Genomic DNA, 25,198 nt, shown 5'->3' on the forward strand with positions numbered 1-25,198 from the left:
AAGCTGTCCATCTGTTGAAAAATAACTATTAAAACCCCTTTATAGAAACCATTAAGTCTATCCACCGTCACAAATATGACTGAGTCTTATTAATTTGACAGTTCACAATTTGGCCACGTGGGGAATAAAAGGAAAATAGATAATATATCATGACATAAACAAATACATTTCCCATGAATAGGAATCAACAAGCACACACAGCTGCCTACTGGAATTTGGGATCTATTATAGCTGAACTTATAATAATAACCACCATTTGAACAGGGAGCACTTTGTAATACAACTTCCTTTTTTAAGTGCACCATCTCAATTAACCCTAATTAAATGAAAAAAAATCCTCACAACTATTTATTATATTATTACCCAATTTTACAGATAAAAGGTACCATAGCAAATGCCAACTTTGGAAAATACCCATTGAGACACTTATATTATAAAATAGAAAGGGAAAATAACTGGGCTAGGGGTTAATAATGTGAGCTTTTCTTTCCATCTTCTACTTGTTCTTTGTCAGTTCTATAATTTTGGGCAGGTTACTCAGACCCATTCTCAGTTTCCTCATTTTGAAGATAAGCATAAGAATATAGAGCTGACTAACTTATCTCAAATATCTGTTGAAAGAAACTAACTCTTGGTGAACTGGTTAAAAGTGGAGACAAGGCTTTATGAAAACTGGCAAGAGCTGGACAGGTGACGGTAAGGGAGAGGTGGTTATCTGCAAAGCTTGAGATTGGCTCATGACTGATATGTGATTTTGGTCCCTTTTCCCCTCTTCTAACCACAATTGATAATTCTATGAGATAGACAATTCTACCACAAAATTTTAATCTATTTAACACATTTTCCATTTCTGATTTATGAAGTGTAAGTTAATTGATTACCCAAAGTCTATCATATTTATAAAAAGAGATAACAAGGAAAACATTTCACATAAGATATTCCTCCAGAAAACAAAGGGAGGAGCCTGAAGGGTAATGTGTAAGGGGATAAGTGGGTTTTGACACTCTTCTCTTAGAATTACAAGTTATTGCAAAATGAGACTTCAGATTCCATCAAATCCAATGGTCTCCAAACTTGTTTTAGCAGCAGGGACCTTGTATCCAACCAAATATCAGACCCACAAAAATGTAAAATGTAAAAAGAAACAGTGTCTGTGTGTAATCAGAAAGAGTGCAACTACCCCTTCCTTAGTTGCTATTGCTACTGAGGTTTCCTGGGATCCCAGTGCTATGAGGGAATAGAATGACATATTCCAAAGACTGAAAGAAAATAACTGTTGAGGGCCACAGCCAGGATGACGCATGGCATTTTTTTTTAATTATTTTATTGTTGGTTGTTCATAACATTACATAGTTCTTAACATACCATATTTCACAGATTGATTCAAGTGGGTTATGAACTCCCATTTTTACCCCGTATACAGATTGCTGTGTCACATCAGTTACATTTCCATTGATTTACAAATTGCCTTTCTAGTGACTGATGTATTCTGCTGTCTATCCCATTCTCCACTGTCCCCTCACCCCTCCCCTCCCCTCCCCTCCCCTACTCTCTCTCCATCCCCTCTACTATAAATCGTTTCTTCCACTTATATAATTTTCCTCCTACTCCTCCTTTCCTCTTATATGTAATTGTGTATAACCCTGAGGCTCACCTTCCAGTTCCATGCAATTTCCCTTAACTCTCACTTTCCCTCCCGCCTATCATCCCTGTTTAATGTTAATCTTCCTCAAGCTCTTCGTCTCTACCCTGTCCTTGGTTACTCCCCTTATATCAAAGAAGACATTTGACATTTGTTTTTTAAGGATTGGCTAGCTTCACTTAGCATAATCTGCTCTAATGCCATCCATTTCCCTCCAAATTCTATGATTTTGTCATTTCTTATTGCAGAGTAATACTCCATTGTGTATAAATGCCACATTTTTTTAATCCATTCATCTATTGAAGGGCTTCTAGGTTGGTTCCACAGTCTTGCTATCGTGAATTGTGCTGCTATGAACATCGATATAGCAGTGTCCCTGTAGCATGCTCTTGTTAGGTCTTTAGGGAATAGACCGAGGAGGGGAATAGCTGGGTCAAATGGTGGTTCCATTCCCAACTTTCCAAGAAATCTCCATACTGCTTTCCAAATTGGCTGCACCATTTTGCAGTCCCACCAACAATGAACAAGTGTACCCATTTCCCCACATCCTCGCCAGCACTTGTTGTAGTTGGATTTTTTAATGGCTGCCAATCTTACTGGAGTGAGATGATATCTTAGGGTGGTTTTGATTTGCATCTCTCTGACTGCTAGCGATGTTGAGCATTTTTTCATGTACTTGTTGATTGATTGTATGTCCTCCTCTGAGAAGTGTCTGTTCAGGTCCTTGGCCCATTTGTTGATTGGGTTATTTGTTATCTTATTATCTAATTTTTTGAGTTCTTTGTATACTCTGGATATTAGGGCTCTATCTGAAGTGTGTGGGGTAAAGATTTGTTCTCAGGATGTAGGCTCCCTGTTTATCTCTCTTATTGTTTCTTTTGTTGAGAGAAAACTTCTTAGTTTGAGTAAGTCCCATTTGTTGATTCTGGTTGTTAACTCTTGCGCTATGGGTGTCCTATTGAGGAATTTGGGGCCTGACCCCACAGTATGTAGATCATAGCCGACTTTTTCTTCTATCAGACGCCGTGTCTCTGATTTAATATCGAGCTCCTTGATCCATTTTGAGTTAACTTTTGTGCATGGCGAGAGAAAGGGATTCAGTTTCATTTTGATGCAAATGGATTTCCAGTTTTCCCAGCACCATTTGTTGAAGATGCTATCCTTCCTCCATTGCATGCTTTTAGCCCCTTTATCAAATATAAGATAGTTGTAGTTTTGCGGATTGGTTACTGTGTCTTCTATTCTGTACCATTGGTCCGCTCGCCTGTTTTGGTACCAGTACCATGCTGTTTTTGTTACTATTGCTGTGTAGTATAGTTTGAAGTCTGGTATCGCTATACCGCCTGATTCACACTTCCTGCTTAGCATTGTTTTTGCTATTCTGGGTCTTTTATTATTCCATATGAATTTCCTGATTGTTTTATCTATTTCTACAAGAAATGCTGTTGGGATTTTGATTGGGATAGCATTGAACTTATAGAGAACTTTTGGTAATATCGCCATTTTGATGATGTTAGTTCTGCCTATCCATGAGCAGGGTATATTTTTCCATCTTCTGAGGTCTTCTTCTATGTCTCTTTTTAGGGTTCTGTAGTTTTCATTGTATAGGTCTTTCACCTCTTTTGTTAGATTGATTCCCAGGTATTTTATTTTTTTGGGGGATATTGTGAATGGAGTAGTTGTCCTCATTTCTGTTTCAGAGGATTTGTCGCTGATATACAGGAATGCATTTGATTTATGCATGTTGATTTTATATCCCGCCACTTTGCTGAAACCTTTAAAGAGGAACTAACACCAATACTTTTCAAGTTATTTCAGGAAATAGAAAAAGAGGGAGAACTTCCAAATACATTCTACGAGGCCAACATCACCCTGATTCCTAAACCAGACAAAGACACTTCAAAGAAAGAAAACTACAGACCAATATCTCTAATGAACCTAGATGCAAAAATCCTCAATAAAATTCTGGCGAATCGGATTCAAAAACATATCAAAAAAATTATACACCATGATCAAGTAGGATTCATCCCTGGGATGCAAGGCTGGTTCAATATACGGAAATCAATAAATGTTATTCACCACATCAATAGACTTAAAAATAAGAACCATATGATCATCTCAATAGATGCAGAAAAGGCATTCGACAAAGTACAGCACCCCTTTATGTTCAAAACTCTAGAAAAATTAGGGATAACAGGATCATTCCTCAACATTGTTAAAGCAATCTATGATAAGCCACAGGCCAGCATCATCCTAAATGGAGAAAAATTGAAGGCATTCCCTCTAAGATCTGGTACAAGACAGGGATGCCCTCTCTCACCACGTCTGTTCAACATAGTCCTCGAAACACTGGCCAGAGCAATTAGACAGACGAAAGAAATTAAAGGCATAAAAATAGGAAAAGAAGAACTTAAATTATCGCTATTTGCAGACGATATGATTCTATACCTAACAGACCCAAAAGGGTCTACAAAGAAACTATTAGAGTTAATAAATGAATTCAACGCATGGCATTTTTGCCAGAAGTAGTGGTTGAGAGGTGACGCCAGAGAGTTCTCGTTCCCGTTGAGTTCCAGTTGAGCTCTTGCTGGGGATTCCCGGAGAGTTCCCATTGGTTGGGGAACTGCTGAAGGAGGGATATTTCCGGCTGGGGGTTGGAGGAGCCGTGTGGCATTCAGGAGAATTCCTGGGGAGCGTGTGTGCAGTGTGCTGGTGGAGTTCAGAAATAAAGTTTGCTCCTGCTTCAGTGGCTCGTGATTTGTGCCCAGCCAGATTGCGGCAAATAACTACAACGAAAATTTCTATCCAACTGAGGCTTTACCTCAGAAATTCAGGAGAAATAAAGACCTTCTAAGATTAGCATAAACTGAGGGAATTTGTGACCACCAGACCAGCCTTATAGAAAATGTTTAAGGGAGTCCTACATCCAAAAAAGAAAGACACCTACCATCATGAACATATGAGAAAGAATAAATCCTACTAAAAGATTGAATATGCAAAATAGAAAGAGAAAGGAATCAAACATTATCAGTGCAATAAATTACCAAATCATAGAAATGAACTAGAGGAAGGAAAAAAACAAAGAATAAATAAAATACCTAGAAGAAAATCAACAAAATGATATATCAGTCCTTATCCACCAAAAATAACCTTAAATATAAATGGATGAAATTCTCCAATAAAATATATAGGCTTGTTGAATTGTTAAAAAAAAAAAAGTCCAACAATATGCTGCCTACAAAAAAACATTCCTGACCAGCAAAGATACACAGACTGAAAGTGAAAGTATAGAAAACTATATTCCAAACAAAGGGAAGCCTAAAATGGGCAAGAGTAGCTATACTTATATCTGACAAAATAAACTTTAAGACACAAGCTGTAAGATGAGACAAAGGAGATCACAATATAATGTTCGCCGAGTCAATTTAATAAGAGTAAGATACAACAATTATAAATTAATACACACCTAATTTTGGAGCACCCATTTTATAAAACAAACACTGATAGACCTAAAAGGAGCATTAATCTGTAATACAACAATAGTGGGAGAGTTCAACACTCTGCTTTCATCAATGGTCTGCTCACACAGACCAAAAAACAAACAAAAAAATCAACAATGAAACATCAGTTAAAGTACACCACAAATCAAATGGGCAGGCACTTAATCCAACAGCTGCAGAATACACAATTTTTTTTAACAGTTTATAGAACCTTCTCTAGACTATACCATATATTAGGTTATAAAACAAACATTAACAAATTTTTTAAATGCAATCATATCATGTATCTTTTTTAATCACAACTGAACATAACTAGAAGTCAAAAACAAAAGAAATTTTAGAAATTATATAAGTGCATGGAGACTGAACAATAAACTTTTGAACAAGCAGTTGGCCATTGAGGAAGTTAGAGAAAAATTTTAAAATTTTCTCAAAACAAAAATGGCAAAACAAAGCCAAACTTGTGGGTGGTAGCAAAAGCAGTACTATGAGAGAAGTTTATAGCAATGAGCATCTGCTTCAAAAAATTGAAAGATCTCACATAAGCACCCTAATGAAGTATCTCAAGGACTTAAAAAAACAACAACAAACCAAACCCAAAATTAGTATAAGAAAATAAATAACAAAGATCAGAGTAGAAATAAACTAAATAGAGACTAAAAAAGTCTAAAAGATCAATAAATGAGAGGGTTCTTTGAAAAGATAAACAAAATTGCGAAACCTTTGACTTGACTAACCAACAAAAATCTGTGTCTACTCTCACCTCTATTATTCAATATAGTAATAGTTATAAAACAATTAGGCCAGAGAAAGAAATAAAAGGCATACAAATACGAAGGAAATCAAATTATCCTTGTTTGTATTATTTACATATTTACATATATAAATACATATTTAAATATTATACACACACACCTTTAAAAACCACTAGAAGACTATTAGAATTGACCAAAAAAATTAAGGAAAGTAGCAGGATCCAAAATCAACATACGAAAATTTGTGGGTTTTTCTATATAGTGATAACAAACTTACAAAGAATGAAACCATGAAAGAAATAACCACAAAAAGCACTTAGGAATAGACTTAATTAAGGAAGTGAAAGACCCCTACAATGAAAATTACAAAACACTGATGAAAGAAATTGAAGACACAAAAAGATGGAAAGACCTTCCATGTTCATTGAAAGAATTAATATTATTAAAATACCTATACAACCCAAAGTGATCTACAGATTCAATGCAACACCATCAAAATATTAATGACATTCTTCAAAGAACTAGAGAAAACCATCTTTAAATTTATATGCAAGCACAAAAGACCATCAACAGCCAATGCAATCTTTAGAAAACAGATCAAGGCATCACAATAGCTGGTTTTTTGTTTGTTTGGTTGGTTTTTGTTGTTGTTGTTGTTGTTGTTAACACCACCAGATTTCAAGAAATACTACAGAGTCACAGTAACAAAAACAGTATGATAATGACATAAAAAGAGAAGTACAAGTACAGATCAATGGACCAGAACAGAAATCCCAGAAATAAACCCATACATCTGCAACCAAATAATTCTCAACAAAGGTGTCAAAAACACACATTTGAGAAAGAACAGTCTCTTTCATAAATGGTGTTTGAAAAATTGGTTATCCATAAGCATAAGACTGAAACTTGATACCTAAGACTGAAACTTGATACCTATCTCCCACCCTATACAAAAATCAGTTACAAATGGATCAAAGACCTAAATGTGTAAGAACTGAAATCGTGAAACTAGTAGGAAGAAATAGGGAAAATACTTTAAGGCATTGGTGCAGGCAATGATTTTCTGAATGGAACCACCAAAGCATAGGAAACAAAAGCAAAAATAGACAAATGAGATTAAATCAACTAACAAGCTTTCCCACAGCAAATGAAACAATCAACATTGTGGAGAAACAACCAACAGAATGGGAAAAAAATATTGCAAACTATACATCTGACAAGGGGTTGTCAGAATATATATATAAGGAAGTCAAAAAACTCAACAAAGAGGAGGAGGAGTTAGAAAGTAGGGGAGGAGGAGGAGGAGGAAGAAGAAGTAGTAAGAGAAAGAGAAGGAGAAGGAAAAGGAGAAGGAGGAGAAAAATAATAAGCCAGGCACAGAACGATAAGTACCACATTTTCTCTAAAATGTGGGAGGAAAGAAAAAAAAAGTCAATTTGAAAGTAGAATAGTAATTACTAGAGATTAAGAAGAAGAAAGTGAGGAGGGTATAAAAAGGGTGGTGTACATTATATGCATGTGTTTATATTCCATATGTATACATGGAATATTAAACTGAACCTCAATAATATGTACAATTAGTATGTGTCAACACAAAAAGAAAACTGTGCTGAGGTATAGTATGGAACAAAATGCAACATTTCTTTTTTCAGTGCTATGGATTGAAACAAGGGCCTTCAATATATTGGGCAAGCATTCCAACATTGAGCCACATCCCAGCTCTCCATAACCTGTAACAATTATTGATATATGCAAAATCTGAATGAATCTCCAGAGAAGTATGCTGAATGGGGGGCATACTTCATAATCCCCTGATATATGACAACCTTGAAATGCCAAAGTTATAAAAATAGAGAATGGATCATGGTTGTCAGGGGCTATGGAAGTGATGGAAGAACATGGTGTGTCTATAAAAAGGTAAAAGGGAGAATTCTAGTGGTGACTTGTTAACAATTGTGAGCTGATTATTATGATCACTATTTTACAGATGAGGAAACAAATGGAGTCTCTAATGAGTTACATGCCAGACCTAATGTCACACAGGTAGAAAGTAACAAAACTAGAATTTAATTTTAGGTCTTCATACTTCAGACTTCATACTCCTTTTTTATACCATTGATTAATATCATTAATCAAAGGAATAACTAAATAACATTTCATCTTTTCCCTTCTTTCAAACACCTATTAGATGGAGAAGCTGTAAAAGCACATAAATATGTATTTCACATAAACATTTATATGCACAACCAATGAGTAATGAGAAGTGGAGTATTTCTAGGGAATCCCTGCATCTCTCCTGCCCAGGAAGTGTCAAGGTGGAGCAAGAAGCATCTATAAAGTTCCTAGACTCAAACCTTAGGCAAATGGCTATAACTTGTGTGCTTGTCTAATGTGATTTACCTGGACCACATCCATCAATTTCATTCAGGCACAGATGTGTAATATGGTACTTTATAATTTTGAGATAACACAGAACCAATTAAAGATGCATTTAAAAAGTCCCCTACTACAATCTGTGTCACCTTTAAGGTAAAGATGTTTCAATTTAACAGTTCATTTGCACAGAACTGCATGACTCGGTTATAATATAGTAGTATGATGGTAAGTCTTTCATCTTTGTAGCAGAAATTTCCCATTTCCATTGCCAAAACAGGCTGCTCTGTTTATAGCTCCATCTTGGTCCCTGGGGATGCATCAAAAGAAATAAGTGTTTCCTGTATAGTCAGGGACAGAGTGGAACTCTCAGCCTCCTGATGTGATTTGGACCCTTTCCCATTTCAGCTGAATTCTCTATAATACTGCTACACTGAAGTGCTTCCTTGAAGCCCTGTGCTACCAGACTGGTGCATCTCAGACCCTCACAGCTACATGGATCCTTGGTCCAACAATCTCACTCTACTGCTGAGTTCCACTCCAGGGTAAATTAACTATCCTCAGCAACAGCACCACCAACATGTTCTGCTTGGAATCTTCCAAAGCTCCCCATCACTGACTCCCAGTTTTGTTTTCTTCATAATTTTGGCCTCTATGCATCCTATATTCTAGGTAAATCAAACCATTTTCACACACACACACATCTGGAGGTGATGGCTGCTGTTTCTGATGCTGGATTTGTTTTGGGATTTTGTTTGTTTTGCTAACATTTAACCTTCTACCTGAAATTCCCACTTCCAAATGTCCCCAAGCAAAGATCCAGATCAGATGCCACCTCTCCCCTTAGGTCTTTCTCCAATCAGCCAGAAAGACATCTCCTTTTGATTTTCCATACAGCATTCTCTCCAACGGCCCATCCCACTTCCTACACCTGTGTCAGTAAGTGGTGTCTGGGGAATTTTCTCTTCTGCCCCATATGGAAGGCTGGTTCTTGTTCATCTCTAGACTTTCAATTCGTGGCAGAGTGTTTGGCACAAACACAAACTACCAAGCCAATGTTTCATAAATGGAGGAATAAGAAACTCAAGCTCAGGGAGGTCACAAGTGGCTGAATTTTCCCATTACATGAGTCATATTCATAATCCTGAATGCCAAATAGCACCATCAAATGCTAAAATAATCTTGACCACTAGTACTACTATTCATATTCATTTCAGTGAAGGATAGTAGGTGTGAAAAGCCTTGATAAGAAGACTGCTTCTAGTCCCAGTTCTGCCACTTAATAGCCTCAGTGGAGGAAGCAAGTCTCTTTCGCCCTCTACCCCCGCTGCGGACTCAGTGCCTTCATTTGGGGGAGGGGAAGGGGATGAATTAGATCAGATGCTCTCTAACCCTCTGAGCTTTCCCTCTTGTGAAAGAGGTTCCCGGGCATCTAGAGGTCCTCCTTCCCTTCGCCATCACACATCACTCTAAAGCCTGGGGTCTCCCCTCACCCGGCAGCAGGTGCTGATGTCCCGGGTTCTCCCTGGCTCGCAGTTGCGGACCCTCCTCCTAGAGAATCCGGGACGACTCCATCAGTACCCAGAAGAGGCCAAGCCGTAGCGGTGGACCCCCACTGGCCTGCCACCAGCCTGTCACCAGCCACTGGCCTGCCACCTGCGCCAACGCCAGCCCTTCCACGGGCGCCAGGAGCGCAAGGCACTGCGTTGGGACGCAGCAGCGCACGCGCCCCACGCTTCACGCTCAGGGCCGTCGGCTCCGCCCCCGAGGTGGGGACACGGCCTCCAGAGGTCCGCTCCTCCCCGCCCGGAGCCCCAGCCCTTGGGCCTGCGGGTTCATCTTAGTTTGACCCTTTATTTATACCCACCTCCATACACACGCTGCACACGCTGCACACGCTCCACCCGCCTCGACCCAAAAGCACAGACATCGCACGCCCCATGCACAAAGAACCACAGGAATCCAGCGCTCAGAGCGCAACCTGGAGCAGTTACATCCCATCCCGGCCAGCCACTTGGATCTTTCTGCAACTAACTTTCATGATACCAGGCGCTGTGCTAGGCGCTTCTGTTATAAAGGTAACCCATCTAGTTGAATCTAGACACGTTAGTATACCCTCATCAGCAATTCACATTACACCCTGTTGTAGCTCTACATGAATTCCTCCAGGGAGGAAGAGATCCTGGTCCCTGCACTCGGAGAAAGCATCCAGGAGCGAGGATACACAAAAGCCAATTCCTTTTGGATTCCTCCCTGTCACCATTCCCAGGCCCAAGGTTTACAGAGTCGGGAGAAGCAAGAAGATCATTGGAAAAAGTATGAGTATCCCCCCCGCTGGGCCTCCTGGTACTGGTTTCCCCCAGTGGGAAATTTACCTGGCTCTGGATAGGATGGGTTCTTTATTAAAGACCAAATTCTCTCAAGAAGCTCATTCCCCTCCCCGCCTATCCTGCCCTGCCCTGCCCTGTCCCTGAAAAGGATCCTAGTTCTAGACAGATGAGCAGAGCAAGTCCCTTATTCAGCGTGACTCAGATTCATGTGACAAAGCAGGGCCTAACTGACTCTTCCAAGCCAGGTAGGCCAGCAGAGGTCTCCAGGAGTACAGCCCTGTAAGTTTAAAAATAAAGCTGGGCGTGGAGAGTATCCTTTTACTCACTGATTAGAACAACAACAAAAAGACTTCTTCGAAGACGACAAAGACAGGCCAGAAATACTAACCAGCTAAGTAAGGAAGCCTTGGTAGAGTCTTAAGTGGACCTTTTGGGGCACTGCAGAGCTCTTTTCTTTAACTATTTCCTTCCAGACACTTGAACCAACTAACCTTCATGATACCATGTGCTAGGCACCAGGGTTGCAAAGATTACCTATCTTGTTGCACCTAGAAATGTTAGAATACACTCATCAGAAATACACAGTACACTATGTTTAGCTCTAGGTTTTTATTGTGATGTAAATGGAATTTCAGTTAAAAGGATTTCCCCCCTACTGATTCAAAAGCTAATATAGCTAGCTGATTTTATGTGTTATTCATAATAAGAACTATCTAAATATGCAGCTGGGTTGTTTTGTTTGTTTGTTTTTTAAGGAATTGGGTTCAATTAAGAAAATCATGGGTAAACTTGCATGATCTGAAACTTGAGGTCTGTTTTTGGTAACTCTGGAAACATAGAGTGCCCAGAAAGTCATGGAAAGTATTTGAAATCTAGATATCGTTGGCAAACAAAATTTTGGCAAAGTAAAAACTAGAATGTTTGGGAGGTCATAACTTTGTTATTTTTATGTGCTAATATTTTTCTTACAGGTTTCCTATTTAATATATAGTTAGAGTTATAAACTGAATCTGATATGCCTTTCAATACCTTGTTAATGTCTCAAAGAGAAAGCCATAAATATGCATTTATTTGATTATGCTCCTCAACTACTTCAATTGAGTCATCACTGAAGGAAGTGGTTCATGATTTTATACAGGAGAGTTACTGTGAGCATTTATAAAGCCATCCCGCTTATGAGCTAAATTTATTATGTTTGCCAGGTTAATCTGTTTTCTCTAATCGGACACTTAATCATCCAGTCTCCTCCCTGCATTATGGATTCATGAATGTGAACTGAGGAGAGTTGCTCAGTCAGGGCAAGATGATAAATTATCTTTTCATTTTGGGGGTATTTGTGATTAAATGCCTCATAATAGAATTAAAATGAAATAAATCTTGTGATTTTAGTTCTAGATTCCTGCCAGGTATAGATAAAATGCATTCAATGTCTGAATGGAGTTTATAGGAGAAACACAGCTTTGTAGTACAGGAGGGCCGAGTCTTCCCTCATATCTATCGGTGGAAGAGATGGTTGATCTCTGGTGGTACTCTATTGGATCAGCAGCTCAGAATTAACATTTCCATTAATAAATGAGGCATTAGTCTTGGGGCAGAAATAGGCAAAGTTTGAATCTAGAGCTATAATCTTGGGATCTAGAGAGCTGTGCATGGTACACAGTAGGAGCAGATGTTAGATTACAGCCAAATTACCAGTTCCCCATTATTTTGGCTATTAAATGGACAGCACTTTCAGTTGCTGCCTGGTTGGGTTCAAACATATTGAAATAACCATAATGGAGATGATTTAGTCATGTTTGTTATTAAATAAATAGTCCACATTCTAGCAAAAGGCCTGTGAGGGAACAAAAGTCATTATTTGTGTTTTTAACACATGGAGACTAAAATAAATTGGCATTGCTGGCATTGTGTGATACTAATGGAGGTCTAAAAACGAGCCTGTATATATTTCTGTGTATTTAGATATCTTGTTGGTAGTAAGGCACTTTCATATCTTTTGTGCATTTGACGCTGACAACAAACCTGTGACTGTTCAGCTCCTGGCAGTTACTGTGAGACCTGAGACTTGGAGCTGTGGACAGAGGGTAGAACTGAAGCCAGGTCTTAGTCAAAAGCCTTCCTCTATCCAAACACCTCTTTCATTAGACAGCAAAAGCAAAGTATTGCATTTATTTATTTGTTTATTGTGTGGTGCTGGGGATGGAACCCAGGGCCTTGTGCATGCTAAAGACACACTGTATCATTGAGCTACACCCGCAGCGCTAAAGCCTTATTTTTCGATTTAAAAAGAGCACAGGTTAGGGGCTGGGATTGTGGCTTAGCCGTAGAGCACTCGCCTAGCATGGGCGGGACTGGGGGTTTGATTCTCAGCACCACATAAAAATAAAAGCATTGTGTTGTGTCCATCTACAAAAAAAAAAAAAAAAAAAAAAAAGATTTTCTCTCTCTTGGGCTGGGGATGTGGCTCAAGCGGTAGCGTGCTCACCTGGCATGCGCGGGGCACTGGGTTCTATCCTCAGCACCACATAAAAATAAAGATGTTGTATCTGCCGAAAACTAAAAAATAAATATTAAAAAAAATCCCCTCTCTCTTAAAAAAAAAAAAAATTCTCTCTTTAAAAAAAAAGAGTACAGGTTAACAATATTGTATTAAACATTTCAAAAGAGCTAAAAAAAAAAACCTCCATAAATATATACAATTATTATCTGCCAATTCAAAACAAAAGTAAGAAAAGTAGTGGATATAAATTCAAGTATCTCAATAATTAAAGGTAAAATAAATAAACATTGTCTACACGCTGTTAAAAAAATAAGACCTACAAAAATAAAAGATCTGTACAATACAAGCTGAATAAGACCTGGTATGAAGATGGTCTTTTGAAGATCTCATGGCCTTAAAGGAGATATCTGCAGAGATGATACATTGGCTATATTAGCACCATGAGTGAGAGTTGAGACATTGTTCTGATAGCTCCAACACTGGCCCTCAGATTCCATGCTATTAAAGTAAAAGCTTTTTCTTTGACTTGAAAGTGCAGACACAAGTGCTCAGATTGTATTTTTTTTTTTTTGTACAAATTTCTCAGGCTTCTCTTTCATTCTGCTTTGTGCTTTCTTACTCAATATGCTTAAAACTTAAAAATTTGTTTTCTTGTAGATTCCTCAAGTCGTGCACATCCAAGATAAGAGTGGCCTCTGTGATTGCTGCTTTCCATTGCTGATGTTCATTTGAAATGACTAAGTTGGTAAATTCAGCAGACTCAAATCTCTGTGGACAGTTAAGAGAATGGATAGAGAAAGGAATGATTCAATGGAGTCTAGGACAGAGGCACAGAAACCTGTCAGTAAATGGATACCCCTTCTGTAGAAGTAGCCTGTGTTCTGCCCAAGAAAAAGACAATGTAAAAGCCTCGAGCAGGGAGACAGAAGTCTTGGGTTCCAGTCTCAGCTCAACCCCTTGCTAGCAGTATTACATGGGGCATGGTCCTTACACACTTTCTGAGCCTCTGCTTATACATGTATGAAATGGGAAAAATCTGTGACCATGGCAGTCCACAGTCACAGATTTTTCACTATATAAAAAGCTTAATGGATATAAGAAAGAATAATTTAAACTTAAGTTTATCAATAAATATGACAGAAATAAATCTTTAAAAATCACCCTTAAATTTCACCATATTTAGGAAGAAAAATGGTTAAATATATGCATAGTATTCTTATAATTGCTTTCCTGAGTTATCACTTTTCACATTTAAATTCAGAGCAAGTTGCTTTATTTATTAATTGTAACATTTTCATACTATAAATATATCACTTGAAAGTGATCCTGCCATGTAGTTAAGCCTTTTATTTTGGTTTTTTATTTTAGTTATGTCTTTTATTTGTCTAATAAATAAAAATACATCACTAAAAGGAGGCCAGAGATATAAATGATTTCAGGGCCTTGGCCCTACGGGAAAATCATGCAATGTATTTGGAAAAAAGTTAATTCTGACTTTTCCTCTATAAAATGCTAAAATTCTGCTCAAAATCTTAAAGCACAAGTGTTTACAGGACTCTTGGTGACAAGAAAAGCAATAGTAAATGTGCTTTAGCACTAAAATTCATGTATCCATGGAAACCTGTGAAGTTCCGTAAACCACACGCACACAGCCTGCAGTATTTATGGAAGGGCTGAGGCGGTGATCAGTGGGTTACAGCACTGTGAGCAGCTGACAGATTGCAGAGAGCTGCTCTGCACAGACCTGGATCAGGTTGTTTTCCTCTGCTAAATGTAATTATAGAGAAATTCAGAGATCTCAGACATTACTGAGGGAAAAAACATGTTTATTTACATGTATTTATATCTCTCTGAATATGGTGTCCTTAAATCATGTTTTTTCATCAGAAAATACTTGATAAAGCATCAACATTTCCCCCTCCCCACACATTTGTAGTTACATTCAAATCCTCTGTAGATTTTCCACATGTGCAGATGTATATATTTCTTGACTGTTGGGAGAAAAATGCCACGAGTTTTATCAAATTAATTATTCCTGGGAATTTAAATATGTTTCTGGTCAGTGTTTCCTAATGTATGAATTGCTCTCCAAACAAAGGACATTAAAATATTTTGGGGAAAGAATCACAGACAGATGTCTGAAGTGTTTATATAACCAAGGACCAATATTCTAATAAAATAAAGAAGTTAAGCTGTTCAAAAAAGCACATTCACACAGTGTTCCATTTTTTAAAATGTGCTTATCATCCCATTTAGTCCATACATCCTTTTATTACTATTTTCCCTTCCATTGCCAGGTTCTGGATTCTGTCTCAAATATTAGTCTAGATTTTAATAACTTGGATATTAACTACACAAGAAAACAGAGTAAAAAATTATTAAATGAGTCCTTCAAAATATGTTGTTCTATCCTTACCAAAATTTCCTCTTTAAATATTTTTTATGTTTAGTGTTCTAAAGATGCACTGTCCCTTATGGTAGCCAGTAGCCACATGTGGACTTCAGATGTTCCTAGTGCCACATTTGAAATAATATTTGTATATATTGGGTTAAATATAACATGACAGTTTAATTTCACCTGTTTAAATGTTTTTTGAAAAATGCTTACTAAAATATTTAAAAATGTATATGGGGATAGCATTGTGTTTTAATAGAAAAACGCTCCTCTAATAAGACTGTCTAGATTCTTCAAATGGGGATATTTTTTAAAAGTATTTGGTGTCTGCCAGCCTGCCCAGTCTTGCCTTCCACCCTCCACACATAGCCACACTGATTGCTTTCACCTAAGTGCTTTACATTTTCTTCTTTGTGGTCCGGGCTCCTCTTTTTTTCTCCCATGCAATTCTCCATGGCAAAATCTCCCATGAGCAAATCAATGCTCTTCTCTTTTACCTCTGCTTTCTGAGAGCCAAAGAGGCAGAGCTCCTGCCCTGTGAAACCCAGTGAGCCCCGCCCACACAGGTCCTGGGGTTTGCCAGAAGGATGCCACAGAGCCTGACAAATGCTGGGAAGGGAGCGCTACACTGTGTGGAAATCAGCTCAGCTGCTGCCAACTATAATGGGAAAGTAGCTGAGGCTATTTTGTGTTATCATTTTGCATTATTATCCTGAACTAAACTCAGATTGCAGCCTGAGTCGGAATCTCCAATAACAATCTCCAATAAATAGGCTGTGTGACTTTTGTTAAATATTTTTTGTCCTCTGGGTCTATGTTTTCTTTTTATTCTAATTAATATTTTAATGGAATTTAATAAAGTAAATTTCATAGACAAATCTTTGTCCAAGAATTTGTGATGACCCAAGATTCTAGTGATTCAGTTTGGATTTGTAAGACCGGGAAAAAAAGAATGCATGGGGAAGTCACATTTTTGCTTCTGATGGTATGAAGACTATTTTCAGCTACAAATCAGAGAAGATCACATTAATAATGACATAAAATAGGGGGCTATTTTTCTTATACTAAGATGTCTGAAGAAAAGCCTTGCTGGACTCATACCCTGCATCAGATCCACCAGCAAATCCGGATGCTTTAATCTTCCTACTTTCATCACTTCCACCTCTGTCTAGCCACTGCTGTGACCTTCTTCTCTTTCCATTTCCTCCTTTGCTCTCCTTAAATGTTTTCTATATCCAGCAGCCCTGGAGCTTCTGTTCAAATTTACATAATGTCACCCACTGCCCGCGTAACTGGGCGGTAGGAGAACGCCCACCCACCGGCTACCGACCGTGCTACTGGGGGGCTAGAGATCGCCCGCCCACCGGCCATAGCCGGCCCGCTTCCAGCATGACTGGGCGGCTGGAGTCCACCCACCCCCACCCCCACCCCCCCACCCCCGCCAGCGACCAATCACCCGCCCGCTGCCTGTGATACTGGGCGGCTGGAGACCGCCTGCCTGCCGCGACCGGGAGCTGAAACCAAACAGAGACAGTCCAGTCAAACCCCCCCATTAGGACACCCCGGCAAGGAGCCTGGGGCCCGTCATAGCAGAGTAGAGACGTCACTGGAGCTCGGCTGTTGGAATTCCTTCCCAGCGGAATCCATGTTAGCAGGCATAGTTTAACAACACAAAGGAGAGACAACAGAGTAATACAGAACCAAAACAAATCTATAGAAGAGAGCAGATACACGGCAATCAAACAGAGCTGGAAAGTAACGTGAACAACATGAGAAAACAAGGGAAAAAAGGAGTACAAACAATGCAGGACAACTTAATTCTACAGGAGGACATAGAAACACCAGAAGCAGGGATAGGGAAAGAACTCAAGGCATACCTAACTCGAATGGAAAGGAATATTAGAGAAGACATGAGACAGCAAGTCCAAGCAACAAAAGTATATTTTGAAAACGAATTAAACAAACAAATTCAAATGGCAAAGAACGAGCTCTAACAGGAGACAGTGATCTTTAAAAAAATCAAACAATAATCCTAGAATTGCAGGAAACTATAAACCAAATTAAAAACTCAAATGAGAATATTACAATAGACTTGATCAAGTAGAAGACAGAACATCAGAAAATGAAGACAAGGTTTATCAACTTGAAAAGAATATAGTCAACACAGAAAAGATGCTTAAATCCCACGAGCAATCTATTCAAGAGATATGGGATGTCATAAAAAAATCAAATTTGAGAGTCATCGGGATAGAAGAAGGCACAGAGATTCAAACCAAAGGAATGGATAGCATATTAAATGAAATAATTCTAGAAAACTTCCCAGAGATGAAAGATGGAATGGATCGCCAAATCCTGGAAGCCTACAGGACCCCAAACATTCAAAACCATAATAGACCAACACCAAGACATATAATTATGAAGATAGCCAATGTACAGAACAAGGAGAGAATATTAAAAGCTACGAGAGAAAAGAGGCAGATTACATTCAGGGGTAAACCAATTAGGTTAACGAGTGATTTCTTATAACAGACTTTGAAAGCGAGAAGATCCTGGAACAATGTATTTCAAATGCTGAAAAACAATGGATTCCAACCAAGAATACTGTACCCAGCAAAATTAAGCTTCAGATTTGACAATGAAATTAAAATCTTTCACGATAAACAAAAGCTAAAAGAATTCGCAGCAAGAAAACCAGCACTGCAAAGCATTTTGAGCAAAATACTACAAGAAGAGGAATTGAAAAATAGTGCCCAAAACTAACAGCAGGAGGTATCTCAGTAAAGGGGGAGGAAAATAACCAAAAAGTAAAAGTAGCCAAACTAAAATAAATAAATAAAGAAGCATGACTGGAAGTACAAATCATATCTCAATTGTAACTAACCTTAAATGTTAATGGCCTAAACTCACCAATCAAGAGACATAGGCTAGTAACCTGGATCAAAAAAACAAATCCAACAATATGCTGCCTTCAGGAGACTCATATGATAGGAAAAGACATACACAGGCTGAAGGTAAAAGGTTGGGAAAAATCATACCACTCACATGGCCCTCGGAAGCAAGCAGGAGTGGCCATACTCATATCGAATAAAGTCAACTTCAAACCTAAGTTAATCAAGAAGGATAAAGAAGGACACTATATACTGTTAAAAGGAACCATCCACCAACAAGACATAACAATTATCAATTTGTATGCACCCAACAATGGAGCTGCAACATTCATAAAAAAAAAAAACTCTCCTCAAGTTCAAGAGTCAAATAGACCACAACACAATAATTATGGGTGACTTCAACACACCGCTCTCGCCATTAGACAGATCCTCTAGACAAAAACTGAACAAAGAAACCATAGAACTCAACAGCACAATCAATAACCTAGACTTAACTGACATATATAGAATATATCAACCATCATCAAGTGGATACACGTTCTTCTCAGCAGCACATGGATCCTACTCAAAGATAGACCATATATTATGCCATAAGGCAACTCTTAGTAAATATAAAGGCATGGAGATAATACCATGCACCATATCTGATCATAATGGAATGAAATTGGAAATCAATGATAAAAGAAGGAAGGAAAAACCCTACATCACATGGAAAATGAATAATATGTTACTGAATGATCAATGGGTTACAGAAGACATAAAGGAGGAGATGAAAAAATTCTTAGAGACAAATGATAATACAGACACAACATACCAGAATCTATGGGACACAATGAAAGCAGTTTTAAGAGGGAAATTCATTTCTTGGAGTTCTTTCCTCAAAAAAAGAAAAAAAACAACAAATAAATGAACTCACACTACACCTCAAAAAACCGAGAAAAGGAAGAGCAAAACAACAGCAAATGTAGTAGAAGACAAGAAATAATTAAAATTAGAGCAGAAATCAACGAAATTGAAACAAAAAAAACATTGATTAAATTGATAAAACTAAAAGTTGGTTCTTTGAAAAAATAAATAAGATAGGCCCTTAGCCATGCTAACGAAGAGAAGAAGAGAGAGAACTCAAATTACTAACATACGGGATGAAAAAGGCAATATCACAACAGACACTACAGAAATACAGAAGATAATTAGAAAGTATTTTGAAACCCTATATTCCAATAGAATAGAAGATAGTGAAGATATCAATAAATTTCTTAAGGCATATGATCTGCCCAGATTGAGACAGGAAGACACACACAATTTAAACAGACCAATAACAAAGGAAGAAATAGAAGAAGCCATCAAAAGACTACCAACCAAGAAAAGCCCTGGACCGGATGGGTATACAGCGGAGTTCTACAAAACCTTCAAAGAAGAATTAATACCAATACTTTTCAAGCTATTTCAAGAAATAGAAAAAGAAGGAGCTCTTCCAAATTCATTCTATGAGGCCAACATCACTCTGATCCCGAAACCAAACAAAGACACTTCAAAGAAAGAAAACTACAGACCTATATCTCTAATGAACCTAGACGCAAAAATCCTCAATAAAATTCTGGCGAATCGGATACAAAATCATATCAAAAAAATTGTACACCATGATCAAGTAGGATTCATCCCTGGGATGCAAGGCTGGTTCAATATACGGAAATCAATAAATGTTATCCACCACATCAATAGACTTAAAAAAATAAGAACCATATGATCATCTCGATAGATGCGGAAAAAGCATTCGACAAAGTACAGCATCCCTTTTTGTTCAAAACTCTCGAAAAAATAGGGATAACAGGAACATACCTCAACATTGTAAAAGCAATCTACGCTAAGCCCCAGGCTAGCATCATTCTGAATGGAGAAAAATTGAAGGCATTCCCTCTAAAATCTGGAACAAGACAGGGATGCCCTCTATCACCACTTCTATTCAATTTAGTTCTCGATGTACTAGTCAGAGCAATTAGACAGACAAAAGAAATTAAAGGCATAAAAATAGGAAAAGAAGAAATTAAATTATCACTATTTGCAGATGACATGATAATATACTTAACAGACCCAAAAGGGTCTACAAAGAAGCTGCTAGAGTTAATAAATGAATTCAGCAAAGTGGCAGGTTATAAAATCAACACACATAAATCAAAGGCATTCCTGTATATCAGCAACAAAATCTCTGAAATGGAAATAAGGAAAACCACTCCATTCATAATATCCTCAAAGAAAATAAGATACTTGGGAATCAACCTAACAAAAGAGGTGAAAGATTTATACAATGAAAACTACAGAACCCTAAAGAGAGAGATAGAAGAAGATCTCAGAAGATGGAAAAATGTACCCTGTTCATGGATAGGCAGAACTAACATCATCAAAATGGCGATATTACCCAAAGTTCTCTACAGGTTTAATGTGATGCCAATCAAAATCCCAACGGCATTTCTTGTAGAAATAGATAAAGCAATCTTGAAATTCATATGGAAAAACAAAAGACCCAGAATAGCAAAAGCAATTCTAAGCAGGAAGTGTGAATCTTGAGGTATAGCGATACCCGAGGTCAAACTGTACTACAAAGCAATAGTAACAAAAACAGCATGGTACTGGTACCAAAATAGGCAGGTGGACCAATGGTAGAGAATAGAGGACACAGAGACTAATCCACAAAGTTACAACTATCTTATATTTGATAAAGGGGCTAAAAACATGCAATGGAGGAAGGATAGCATCTTCAACAAATGGTGATGGGAAAACTGGAAATCCATATGCAACAAAATGAAACTGAATCCCTTTCTCTCGCCATCCACAAAAGTTAACTCAAAATGGAGTAAGGAGCTAGATATCAAATCAGAGACTATGCGTCTGATAGAAGAAAAGGTTGGCTCCGATCTACATATTGTGGGGTCGGGCTCCAAATTCCTTAATAGGACGCCCATAGCCCAAGAGTTAATAACAAGAATCAACAAATGGGACTTACTTAAACTAAAAAGTTTTTTCTCAGCAAGAGAAACAATAAAAGAGGTAAATAGAGAGCCTACATCCTGGGAACAAATTTTTACCCCTCACACCTCAGATAGAGCCCTAATATCCAGAATGTACAAAGAACTCAAAAAATTAAACAATAAGATAACAAATAACCCAATCAACAAATGGGCCAAGGACCTGAACAGACACTTCTCAGAGGAGGACATACAATCAATCAACAAGTACATGAAAAAATGCTCACCATCTCTAGCAATGAGAAATGCAAATCAAAACCACCCTAAGATACAATCTCACTCCAGTAAGATTGGCAGCCATTATGAAGTCAAACAACAATAAGTGTTGGCGAGGATGTGGGGAAAAGGGTACACTTGTACACTGCTGGAGGGACTGCAAGTTGGTGAGGCCAATTTGGAAAGCAGTATGGAGATTCCTGGGAAAGCTGGGAATGGATCCACCATTTGACCCAGCTATTGCCCTTCTCGAACTATTCCCTGAGGACCTTAAAAGAGCGCACTATAGGGATACGGCCACATCAATGATTATAGAGGCACAATTCACAATAGCTAGACTGTGGAATCAACCTAGATGCCCTTCAATAGATGAATGGATAAAAAAATGTGGCATCTATACACAATGGAGTATTATGCAGCACTAAGAAATGACAAAATCATAGAATTTGCAGGGAAATGGATGGCATTAGAGCAGATTATGCTAAGTGAAGCTAGCCAAGCCCTAAAAACCAAATGCCAAATATCTTCTTTGATATAAAGAGAGCAACTAAGAACAGAACAGGAAGGAAGAGCATGAGGAAAAGACTAACTGTAAACAAAGACGAATGCGGGGAGAGAAAGGGAGAGAGAAGGGAAAGCATATGGAAATGGTAGGAGAATTTCAATGATACACAAAATTATAAGAGGTTGTGAGGGGCAAGGGGGAGGAAAAAAGGGGGGAGAGAATTGAACAACAGCAGAGGAGGTAGAGAGGGAAGATGGGAGGGGAGGGGAGGGGAGGGGGGATAGTAGGAGATAGGAATGGTAGCAGAATACAACAGTCACTAATATGCCATTATGTAAAAATGTGAGTGTGTGACAGATGTGATTCTGCAATCTGTATTTGGGGTAAAAATTGGAGTTCAAAACCCAATTGAGTCAAATGTATGAAAGATGATATATCATAAGCTCTGTAATGTTTTGAACAATCAATTAAAAAAATACATAATGTGTCACTCCCCTGCTCAAAATCCTCCAATGAATAAGATCTAAAATTCTGATCCCAGTTTGCATGCCTCTGAAATGACTGGACTGGGGAACTCTTATCTCATTCTCTTCCTTTTCCCTGTTCCTAGACTCTCTGGTCTTCCTGCAGCTTCTTGAATATACAGTGCATGTTTTCCCTCAGGGCCTTTGCATATGCTATCCCCTTTTCCTGGAGTCCTCCTATCTCTGCCATGCCCATCACTACCAAATATCTGTGGAAGTTGCAGCAGCCATCTTGCATAAAGGAGAAGTCCAAAAGAATTGCACAAAACCTGATGGGAGGACTTGATATCATTGCTGAAGTATTCATCCAACAACCATCTATTGGGTGTTGATTTTGTACTGGACACCATACTAATGCTGGGGATTCTTGTAAAAAAATAAAATGGGGAGCTTCATTCTAATAAGGAAGAGGATTGTCTGTGTATTGCTCCTTCATTACCTTCACTCTCAAATACCCTAATTCTTTAACCTTCCTTATTATTTTTAAATCAAAACTCTAAAATATCTGATACACACACACACACACACACACACACACACATGCATACATACATACATACACACACACATATACTATATATCAGGGAAATATGTATGTTATTGACCATCCTGTTTCTTATTAGACTGCTTTAATATTTCTACCCTCATCAAGTGCTACCACACCTGTCAGAGATTCAAAAATATTTTCCTTTTTTTCTAGCCTTTGGAGAGGGAGGCATGGAAAGGGAAAATACTAAAGTTAATAAAATCACCATGTCAACAAGATACATGATTAGTATTCCCCAGTTCTATTTATCACCTAGCAGATTAGAGATTTGTTAACCATGAGATCCTGAGAACTCCAAAGAGTGTTCTTCTCCTATAATTCTCTTGTTTTATTCCACCCTTTCCATCTTGAAAACATGGTCATTTATATGACTTATTTTTCCAATTAATAACTGTTCTGTTTCAGCAGATTCTAGGGTGATATTTCCTTTTTCATCTTGGATTTTGAAAATTTGAGTTTTTTTCCTCCTATTTGTTTTGGTAAGTTTGGCTAAGGGTTTATCAATTTTATTTATCCTTTCAAAAAACCAACTCTTTGTTTCATTGATCTTTTGTATTTTTTAAATCTCAATTTCATTGACTTCAGCTCTGATTTTTTTTATCTTTTATTGATTTTATTTTTTTAAATACATGACAGCAGTGGAATGCATTACAATTCTTATTACACATGTAGAGCACAATTTTCATATCTTTGTATATAAAGTATGTTCACACCAATTTATGCCTTTATACATGTACTTTTTTGCATTACAATTCTTAATACACATATATACCAAAATTTTTAATATCTCTGTTTGTATATAAAGTATTTTGACACCCAATTCAAGTCTTCATACATGAACTTTGTATAAATGTTAGGGTCTGTAAACAAGTCAGGATGGCGCCTGGCATTTTGCCAGAGGGAGTGGTTTGTGAAGAAACGCCAGCGAGCCATTAAGTGTGGAGATTCCTTATTGGTTGACTGCTGTATCTAGTTTATGTTAATTAAGATAAGCTGTGAGGAATGTATATATACCCCTCCTGTCCTACACTAAAGGGCTCCCACTCCTGCTGTATCAATGTACACAAGTTGTTCATCACCCCCCGGTTATTTTGCTGCAGCCGGACATTTCACCATCCTTGCTAATTTTATTATTTCCTGACTTCTACTGATTTTTCTGTTGGTTGTTCTTCTTTTTCTGGGGCCTTGAGATGTAATGTTAGATTATTTATTTGGTATCTTTCTATTCTTTTAATATATGAGTTCAATGCTATGACCTTCTTCTTAGAACTGCCTTCATTCTGTCCCAGATATTTTGGTATGTTCTATCACTATTCTCATCCAAAAGATCATCAGAAACTATTTTGAAAATTTATACTCCAAGAAGCTAGAAAATCTTGACAATATGGACAAATTCCTAGAGACATAAGACCCATGCAAATTGAACCAGGAGAACATGGAAAACTTAAACAGATTAATTTCTAGTAATGAAATTGAAGCAGCCATCAAAGCTTTACAACAAAAGAAAGGTCTGGGTGGATTCTCAGCCGAGTTCTACCAGACCTTTAAAGAACTAAAACTGATCCTCCTAAATTATTCCATGAAACAGAAAAAGAGAGAACTCTGCCAAATGCATTCCACAAAGCCAATATCACTCTGATACCAAAACCAGACAAAGACACATCGGAAAGAAAACTTTAAGCCAATATCCTTGATGAATGTAGATGCAAAAATTCTTAATAAAATTCTGGTAAATTGCATGCAAAACACATTTAAAAGGGACACAGGATTGGTTGGTTTAATGTACATAAATCAATAAATGTAATTCACCAAATAGACTTAAAGACACGAATCACATGATTATCCCAATAGATGGAGAAAAAGCATCTGACAAATTATAGCATCCATTCATGTTTAAAACACCAGAAAAACTAGGGATAGAAGGAACTTTTCTCAATGTTGTAAAAGCTATATATGACAAACTATTAGTCTGAATGGAGAAAAACTGGAATATTTCCTCT

At 37.8% G+C, this 25,198-nt stretch overlaps 1 protein-coding gene and 1 long non-coding RNA gene across 7 annotated transcripts in view; one reads left to right on the plus strand and one right to left on the minus strand.

The window, feature by feature from the left end:
- The window catches only part of PLAAT1 (phospholipase A and acyltransferase 1), a 24,292-nt gene extending 13,556 nt beyond the window's left edge, over positions 1–10,736 (minus strand). For 2 of the 5 annotated variants that reach the window (XR_014023156.1, XM_081302846.1), the window contains exon 1: positions 9,764–9,948. The gene's annotated coding sequence lies outside the window, so the exon portion shown is untranslated. Of the gene's footprint in view, positions 1–9,763; positions 9,950–10,645 lie in introns of those variants that run through there. The other 3 variants (XM_081302844.1, XM_081302845.1, XM_081302843.1) reach the window with 3 other exon arrangements.
- On the plus strand, positions 10,080–23,314 carry LOC308654022. Of its 2 annotated transcripts, none has more exons than XR_014023157.1 (4): positions 10,080–10,348; positions 10,420–10,586; positions 13,758–13,845; positions 22,738–23,314. It is a non-coding gene; the product is annotated as an uncharacterized lncRNA (long non-coding RNA). The 2 variants fall into 2 exon arrangements; XR_014023158.1 differs by having other exon boundaries at positions 10,440–10,586.
- Positions 23,315–25,198: the final 1,884 nt, after the last annotated feature.

This window comes from Spermophilus citellus, assembly GCF_964194105.1.
Source record: "Spermophilus citellus genome assembly, chromosome: 7".
Lineage (NCBI taxonomy): Eukaryota > Metazoa > Chordata > Mammalia > Rodentia > Sciuridae > Spermophilus > Spermophilus citellus.